Source organism: Camelus dromedarius, chromosome 15, assembly GCF_036321535.1.
Source record: "Camelus dromedarius isolate mCamDro1 chromosome 15, mCamDro1.pat, whole genome shotgun sequence".
Lineage (NCBI taxonomy): Eukaryota > Metazoa > Chordata > Mammalia > Artiodactyla > Camelidae > Camelus > Camelus dromedarius.
The window spans coordinates 10909183-10917769 of NC_087450.1; the positions used below are offsets into that span (position 1 = coordinate 10909183).

General features: G+C 40.7%; 1 non-coding gene across 1 annotated transcript; it reads right to left on the reverse strand.

Annotated features, from left to right (window-relative positions):
• Nucleotides 1–7316: 7316 nt before the first annotated feature.
• Nucleotides 7317–7451, reverse strand: LOC116157591 (small nucleolar RNA SNORA70). Its single transcript, XR_004141717.2, has one exon. It is a non-coding gene; the product is annotated as a small nucleolar RNA SNORA70 (small nucleolar RNA).
• Between the last annotated feature and the right edge of the window lie 1136 nt (nt 7452–8587).

Consider the following 8587-nt stretch of genomic DNA (forward strand, 5'->3'; position numbering starts at 1 on the left):
AATAGATTAACTGATAAAGAAGATGCACCACATACATGTAATGGAATACAGCTCACCCATAAGAAAGAAGGCTATTTTGCCATTTGCAGCTCTTCACTCACTTTTTTTCCCCCACTTAAAACCAGAATTTTATACCATGTTCCTATCTTTTAAATGGGATTATTTTTTACTGTTTAGAAAATACTATATTTAAAAAAAAAGAGTAAACATCTCTATAATCCTATTGTGTGAGTATCGGATGTGAGAATTATAAACATTTCTCCCATCACCCCTTCAAATCCTGAGGAGGACCTCAGTAGGGTTGGGGCGGGCACTTCCTAACTTAGAAAATGGCAATAGAATAGGCAGATTTTCGGCTTCGCCAACTCCCTCAATCCACATGGTAAAAACATCCCTTTAAATATATTCGAAAGTGTTTACACACAAATGGTTGCTCAGTGATGATGGAAGTGAGGTGAATAGACCCAGTCCTGGAACTCCCACGACCTTGCTATTTGGGAAGGATTAGGGAAGACTGGCCACCAGTTATTAAATAAACACATGAATGTTGGAAGGGCGCTTTCACTCCATTCAAGCAAGAAAAAAGGTAAAGGGCATTTGATGGGCGATGAGTAAATTATGGGGCCAAGAATAATCCGCGCCCCTCTGGCAAGCCACCTGGACAAAAGCGCGTTGCGTCTGAGGTGTGCCACGGCCAGGCTGGGTGCTGAAAGGGCTGCAAAGGTCGGTAAGGAGTGGTGCCTGCCCCCGGGGAGTCTGCAGTCTCACTGGGGAGACAGGTGTCTACACAGATAGCCATTTTACATAAAAACACGGAAGTTGACCAAGATTTAAAACGCAGGGCGTGGTGGTGGGATGTGGTGGTGGAAGGACGATGAATGCTCAGTGAGAAGGAGAAGGACTAGTCTGGGAATTCGAGTCATCTGGTGCTGAGGCTGCAGGAAAAGCCAGGGATGCCATGTACCCGGAGGCCCAGGAAGGGCGGGTGAGGAGCAGTGAGGACAAAGGGCATGAGGAAGGGCAGCCGCTAAATCTCAGTCCCACTCCTGGGCTTTCCAGAAGGCCCAAGGGTCCCTGGGAAAGAGGGTAACATGCCAAAGGGATAAGAGGACTGGGCATTGGTGTTGAGAGAGACCCAGCGCTGCATCCGCCCAGGGACCCACCAGCAGGGGAGGCTGTGTTCAGGGGCAGGTCTGGTGTGGGGTAGGAGGCTCCCTGGCTGGAGAGCCAGATCGGGGCCTGCATCAGGATACTGGGAGGAAGGTGCTGCTTGGGATGGAGGAAGCATAGACAGCAGACTGCCGGGGACGTGGTCTAGAACCCAGTTTCTTCGTTTTTGTCCCGGATCTCCTACTTCCTGGCTCCTTCATCTTAGATTAAAATTTAAACTCTCTGTTCCTCAGATTTCTCATCTGTAAAATGTGGGCAATAAAATCACCTACCTCTTAGAGCAGAGATAGGCAGGACATGAGTTGACAAATTCAAAGTGCTAGCACGTAGTTCGCACTCGTTGGAGTTGGCTAGGATTATTCTATAGGCATGTGACCTCAGTGCCCCCGCCCCATCTCTCTGTCCCCACTGGGTTTTTTAAAAATCCATCCCATTTTAATGCAGGGCCAATTCATTCAGTTGGTCAAGGTGTGGAGTACTGAGGTCAGTCTCTCTATAGGTCCAATAATGCTTCTTTTAATTTTTTTTTAATTGAAGTATATAGTCAGTTACAATGTGCCAATGTCTGGTGTACAGCACAATGCAGTAATGCTTCTTGGTTCTACATCAGAGATGAGGCACACCTCCAGCACAGACCCCACCCAGGTGGGGGTGGGCAGCCATTCAAAAGCAGGTGCCATTGGTCATAGGGGGCCCTTTCAGGGCGTGGGCAAGGACCTCATCCCCCCTCATTGAACAATCAGTTTGGATCTCATTGCACCCACTGTTCTTTAATTTTCTAACATAAGGAGAGAGACTAAATATTTTCAGTCACATGCTTCTTTCCACCCACCTTCCCATCTCCTCCAGCCCCTCTATCAAAGCTAAGGCCCCAAAGAAGAGAGACTTGACATTCCTACTGCCCTGAAGAAAGGTTTAGGCTCTTAGATCACAGGTGACATGAGGCTCTTGAAGCAGCAGAACCACCAGGCAAGTCAGCTAGCGAGCTTGGAGGCAAAGGTGCTGGCAGCAGGCAGCCCGCAGCCTATATATGGAGCTGCCAGGAAAGTGACTGTTTCCAGGGTGAGCCGACACAGCCTTTCAGGAAAGGAGCAGCTCAGAACTTAGCAATGTGATTGAAGCCATGGTTCCTCTCACACCTCCATCCTCAGCCCAGCTCCTGCCCTGCTTGGGGCTGCTTTGGAAGATTCGCTGCTGGTGCCCAACAGCTGCGTGGATTCTGCTCACAGGTATGCTTCCCAAACAGCCCTGGAGGAAATCTGGGTCTTCCACAGTGTTGGAGGTTTTGCGCTCAACAACAGGACTCCAGTGGTGGATATAATAGCCACCCAGTGAAGAGAGGGAAAAAGAATCGAAGGAGATGGCACAGAAGTGCTGCCCGGGAGGTGAATCAGCCCAGACTCTCCCATTTGGAAACAGAGACTGTATGCCTGGGACAATGACTAAATCTTCTTTTAATTGTCGTCATTAAAACAAAACAGCCATAAAGGCAATGGCAGGTTAAAAGCAAGAAATTAAGGAATCCATGTACTGACATGGTGCATTTGTGAAGCTACAGTAGGCTCCTGGGTCCTCACGGCAACTTGCTCACAGCAATTCCCAGATCACTTCCTACTCAACCCGCATGGTGGTAAAAAGGACCCCACAAGTAGTGACTCTGTGAGGCTCTCTTCTCTCCTCACCAGGTTGATGACCCAGCTGTGATGGCCACAAGGACCAGGAAAGATCTGGACAAGGCAGCAAAGCCCAAGGAGACTTGCTTTGGCAGAAGTCTGAAATTAGCATGGAGAAGAAATGCATGTGCGTGTGCGTGTGCGTGTGCGTGCGCGCGGAGTAGGGGGGTGGTGTGTGGAGAGAGAGAGAGAGAGAGAGAGAAATCAACCAGAGACAAGACCTCCAAAGCCATGTGGCAGAATTACCAGCCGGCAGCCCTGGAGATAATCTTGGCCATAGAGGGCCTTTGAAGAGGGATTCCTTCCTTAAACTGGCCTTTAGTCCCTTTTTTCTTATTTTAACAAAGATATATTTGATTTAATATCTTTGTCTTAGTGCTACTCGAACATACTTTGTTGCCTTGATGTGGGCTGTTTGAATGGTTCTTTTCTAGCCTTATCCTTACTTTCTTGCTTCTTTTTCTCAGGCTTCTAGTTATCTGTTATTTTCCCCTCACCTTTACATTGGATACATTAAACTTTATTCTTTAGAAAACTATTTGCTTCTATATGTTGGTTTTTCAGTTTAAAAAAAATTAACCTCGTAAAAATTGGCCCTTTTTTATTTTCTTGTATATTCCTTTAAAATGTTGCAGCTTGTTTTGATATTTACAGACTTCATTCTTTCTTTTGCATTTTAATTTTTGCTCAACTTTTTATTCTTAAGGTTTAAAAAGAAAAGCAGCCTTGCTATTAACTGTATCAGTCATGTTTCAGAGCAGGAATGTGGCAGATTGTGCTTCATAAAAATGGCCACACCCACAAATGGAAAAGTATCCTTTCTTATGGGTGAGCTGTAGCCCATTACATACATGTGTTGCATGTTCTTTATCCATTCATCTATTGATGTGCACTTAGGATGCTTCCACATCTTGGCATTTATAAAGAATGTTGCTGTTAATAGTGGGGCGTATGTATCTTCTTGAATTAATTCTTATTTTGCGGTTGGCTTTATTCCTTTGATAACTATGTAAGTTTAAGGCTCTAAATGTTCTTAGAAACAATGAACAGTTCATATATATAAATTTTAAAAATATGTGCATATATCATGTATATGTATTTACATGCAAGACATTGTATATGTGCAGTCAAATTGTAACAATTCTACCTAATAAAACTGAAAACTGAAAAAAAAAAAAAGGCCACACTATGTCCGTCCCACATGCTCCTGTAGAACTTTGTCGCTATTCCCTCAGGAGGTGGTGTCTAAGTCCCCTCTGCTTGACCCTGAGTAGTTGAACCTGAGTGGGACTTTGTGGCCGTCTCAGTTACCAGAGTATTGCAGAAGTGACGCTCTAGGGCTTCTGAAAGTAAGGAACAAAGATGATCACACACACATACAAACAAACTTGTCCTTGGAGCCCAGCCACCGAGCTGTGATGAGAGGCCCACGTGGACAGGAAGAAACAATTCAGCTGACAGCCAGCACCGATTTGCCCTCTATATGAATAAGCCCTCCTGAAAGTAGACAGTCCAGCCTTCAGTAGAGCCCCGCCAACTTATATGGTGTGGAACAAAGATGAGCTTTCCTTGCCATATCCTGCCCAAATCACAGATGTGTGAGCAAAATAAATGATCGGTGCTGTTTTAAACCACTAAGTTGTGGGTGATTTGTCATACAGCAATAAGACAACTGAAACAGGGAAACAGAAACTTCTTTACATATTTCAAAGTGGAAGAGGTTTATCAGAGGATATCAGGTATTTAAAAATCTTTGGAAGGACTGAAATGACTCTTGGAATGTAAAATTATTGAGTTCAAAAAACACATTACATTCTGTATACCAGAAATTGACACAACATTGTAAACTGACTATACCTCAATTAAAACACACACACACACACACACACACTATAGTAGATCAAATCCAAAGACTTGGAAGTCCCTACTGGTCAACACAACCACCTTTCAACACCTAAGAAGCCAGGGAGTAGACACTGGAGCCCTGGTGCTGGAAAACCTCAGGTCTCCTTGACATGACTTGGAGGCAAAAAAACAATCCAAAGATGCAGGAAGGTGACTTTTGTCCCACACCTGCCTTCCAAATCTCACGCAACGCATCTACTTGGTATTACCTGCTTTGAGTTCAGAATTCTAGCTGAAAAGGGGTCTGAGAACTGTGGTCTTCAACTTCCCAGCCTCTGCAAAGGGAGGCCTTTAGAAGCAAGGTGAAGTAGAGATTTAGCAAATCAGCTGAAAGTATCCACATCTACCTTCTGCCCAATTGATTACATCAACGTTTATCTTTTCAAACTGTTTTCATTTCCTTTTCTCCTTTTCTTCCCTTCTCCATCTTTACCTTGTTTTTTTTTGTTGTTGTTGTTGTTCCATTTTTATTCTGTCTATGGAATTAAGGGATGTAACAATGACTGACTGAGGAGACGGTACACTACAAGCAGGGGAGATGCATCTGGCCTCTCCTAATAGATACCCAGGCCTTACGGTTGGCTTCCCAACTGTGCCTGTCTTCTCCCTCCCCTCAGTCCCACTCTCCAAAGGCTAGCGCTGTTAATAACCTAAAATGTATTCATCCAGTCATTTTTCTATATGTTAATGTTTTTACACTCATAAAAATGTAATGGACCCAAAATATATACTGTCCTGCAATTAGTTTTTTTAGTTGCAATGTATCAAAATACCTTTCTAACAGTATACATGGATCTATCTCATTTTCAACAGCTACCAGTTTTTCAATGGCATGAATTACTGTAATTATTTAACCAATCCTCTCTTGATGGATATGTAGTTTGTTTCCAGTGTTTCTCTATTTCAGTCAATGCTATAAGAAATCTTCGTGCATGTCTACATTGTGGGAAATTTTGTTTGGAATAGATTTCTAGAAGTGTAGCTGTTGAGTCAGAGGAAATTTGTACTGTTTTCCTTTCTTTCCAAAGGCATTTTTAATGTTTAAAAATTCAAACAAGGAGTTATATAAAGTGAAATGCAGAAATCCCTCCACAACACTTCCCCACTCTTAATGGTTTAATGTGTGTCCTTCAAGGCCTTCCTCTACGAATATGCAAACACAGACACACAAGAAACACACACTCATAAATATAAATTGTTTTTCAAAGATGGGAACATCTTACGTGTATATTGTTCTGTGTTGCTTTTAAACTCAACAATATTTAAAAACTTAAATGTATGATAAGTGTTATCTTAAATAGCTCTTTGTTTAGACATACCTCATTCCTTTTTAATGCCAATGCTGAATATTATTACCTTTTTAAACTTTTGCTTGTCTGAAGGGTAAAAATCTTCATCTCTTACATCTCACTGTTGTTTGATCTACATTTATCTTATTAGCAATGAGGTTGAACATCTTTTTTTTAGGATTTACTTTTTTAATTTTTAATTTTTTCTGAAGAATAGTTGATTTATAGTGCTGTGTTAGTTTCAGGTGCACAGCAAAGTGATGTAGTTATATATGTATATCTATTCTTTTAGAGATTCTTTTCCATTATAGGTTATTATAAGATATTGAATATAGTTTCCTGTGCTCTACAGTAAGTCCCTGTTGTCTATCTGTTTTATATGTAGTAGTGTGTATATGTTTATCTCAAACTCATTTATCCCTCTCCTCCCCTTACGCCTTTGGTAACCATAAGTTCATTTTCTATGTCTGTGAGCCTATTTCTGTTTTGCAAATAAGTTCATTTGTATCATTTTTTTAGACTCCACATACAAGCAATAAATGATTGAACATCTTTCTATCTCTTTATCATTTGTATTGCTCCTTCTTTAACTTGCCTGTCATATCCTTTGGCTAAATGTCTATTGAGTTGTTTGTCTCTTGAAGTTTATTTGTAGGTATTAGGCCAAGTCTATTGCATAAAGAGAGAAGGTTTTTTTTTTCCTCTAAGACTGTTCTTTGTTTTAAGTTTTGTTTATGAAGGCTTTTGTCAAGCAATATTTAAAATTTTCACATACGCAAACCTGCCCATCTCTTTTAATATGGCTCCTGAGTTTTATTTCATGCATGCAAAGACCTTCCTCATGCCAAATTATAAAAATATTCTCCCGTACAATTTTTTTGCTATTTTATACTGGTAAGTAGGATTTATTGGTGGGCATGAGTAAGGAGGGAACAGTGCCAGGGCTGTCATGGATATGGGGACTGCCCTTTGTCCAGGGGGCCATGATTAAGGATGTATTTGACCCCACAGCTATCTCAGATGAGCTGCTTTTTTTCACATCATGTTTTCAAATTCATTCGCATTAAACTTAGTGAATCCCCACTTCTTGGAGATGTGGATCTTCTAGCAGCTGGGGAACTTGAACTTGGCCCTGCATAGGGCCTCAGTCTCGTGAAGAGACATGATGACTTGGCCAATGTGGCCCCTGGCTACATTGGGGCTTTCCAAAGGCACTGTGCCTACCTTTCTGGAGCCTAGGCTGGGGATAGCATGCCAGATGTGAATGTCCACTGGAAAAAGCTGTCTCCAGGGTCCCCAAGAGCAACACATGCAGGCAACAGGCTGCATACACAACCAAGGAGGCTGCTGTTTGCTGCCACTGCATCCTGGATCCCCATAAGGAAAAGAACACATTTAGCTTAATTGGCTGCAGACGTCATATTTTTTAATACATCTGGAATTTACTTGTGACTATATTATAAAACATGTATTCTACTTTTTCCACTACAGGTTTACCTGGTTCTCTCAATGCCATTTATTCAATAATCAAATTTTTGCCATTACTGTGAAATTTGTCTTTTATCTTATTCTAAATTTCTTATATATGTGGGTTGATTTCTTGACTATTCCACTGATTTATTTGGGTATCCTTTGCTCAAACACTACATTATTTTAATAGGTTTTGATACTTAATAGAGCATTAGTCATAATTTTTAAAGTTCTCTTGATCATTCTTTCAGATTCTTCCAAACAGACTTCAGAATTAATTTGTTAAACTGCACCCCAATGTCTAAAAACATCCCACACCTTATTGGCATTTTTTGTATTCATGGATACATTCTAGACTTCCTATTCTTTTACATTTTTCTACTCCTTACGATAACACCACACTACTTACTCTAGATTTATAATTTGTCCTGTATTAAGCAGCATGATCTACCCATCCTTATTCTTTCCAAAAAAAGCATCTTAACTGCTCTTGGTTCTTTGCATTATCATAAATATCTCATAATCAACTTGACAAGAACCACCACAGAAATCTTAATATTTGGTTTGTCTACACCATCAATGCATTTGGGGAAGTCTGTTATCTTAATATGTCTTCATTTTCAATACATGAAAATGATCAATTGCCCCACTTCATTAAAGCTTTGTATAATACCTTTCAATAAAATGTTATCAATTTCTTTACATTTTATTTTTTTGTTCTATTTATACTTTAGTACTCCATATTTTTGTCTTTGGAAAGTGATAGAATTCTAAAAATTCAGTTTGGTTCTCTTTTCTTTTTACATCTCGTCTTCTTTTTAAAAATTCTATTATTTATTACTATTATTTTTTGAATAGAGTTACTGGGGATTGAACTCAGGACACTGGGCATGCTAAGCACACACTCTACCACTGAGCTATACCCTCCCCTTACATTTCATCTTCTAACTCACTGTTGCTGATATATAGAAAAAATAGATTTTGTATGTTGACTTCATATCAAGAAACTTTTATAAAGTCTCATAATTCATCTGTTTGATCCCTTGGATTTTACCTGAATATAATCATGTCATCGTTGCA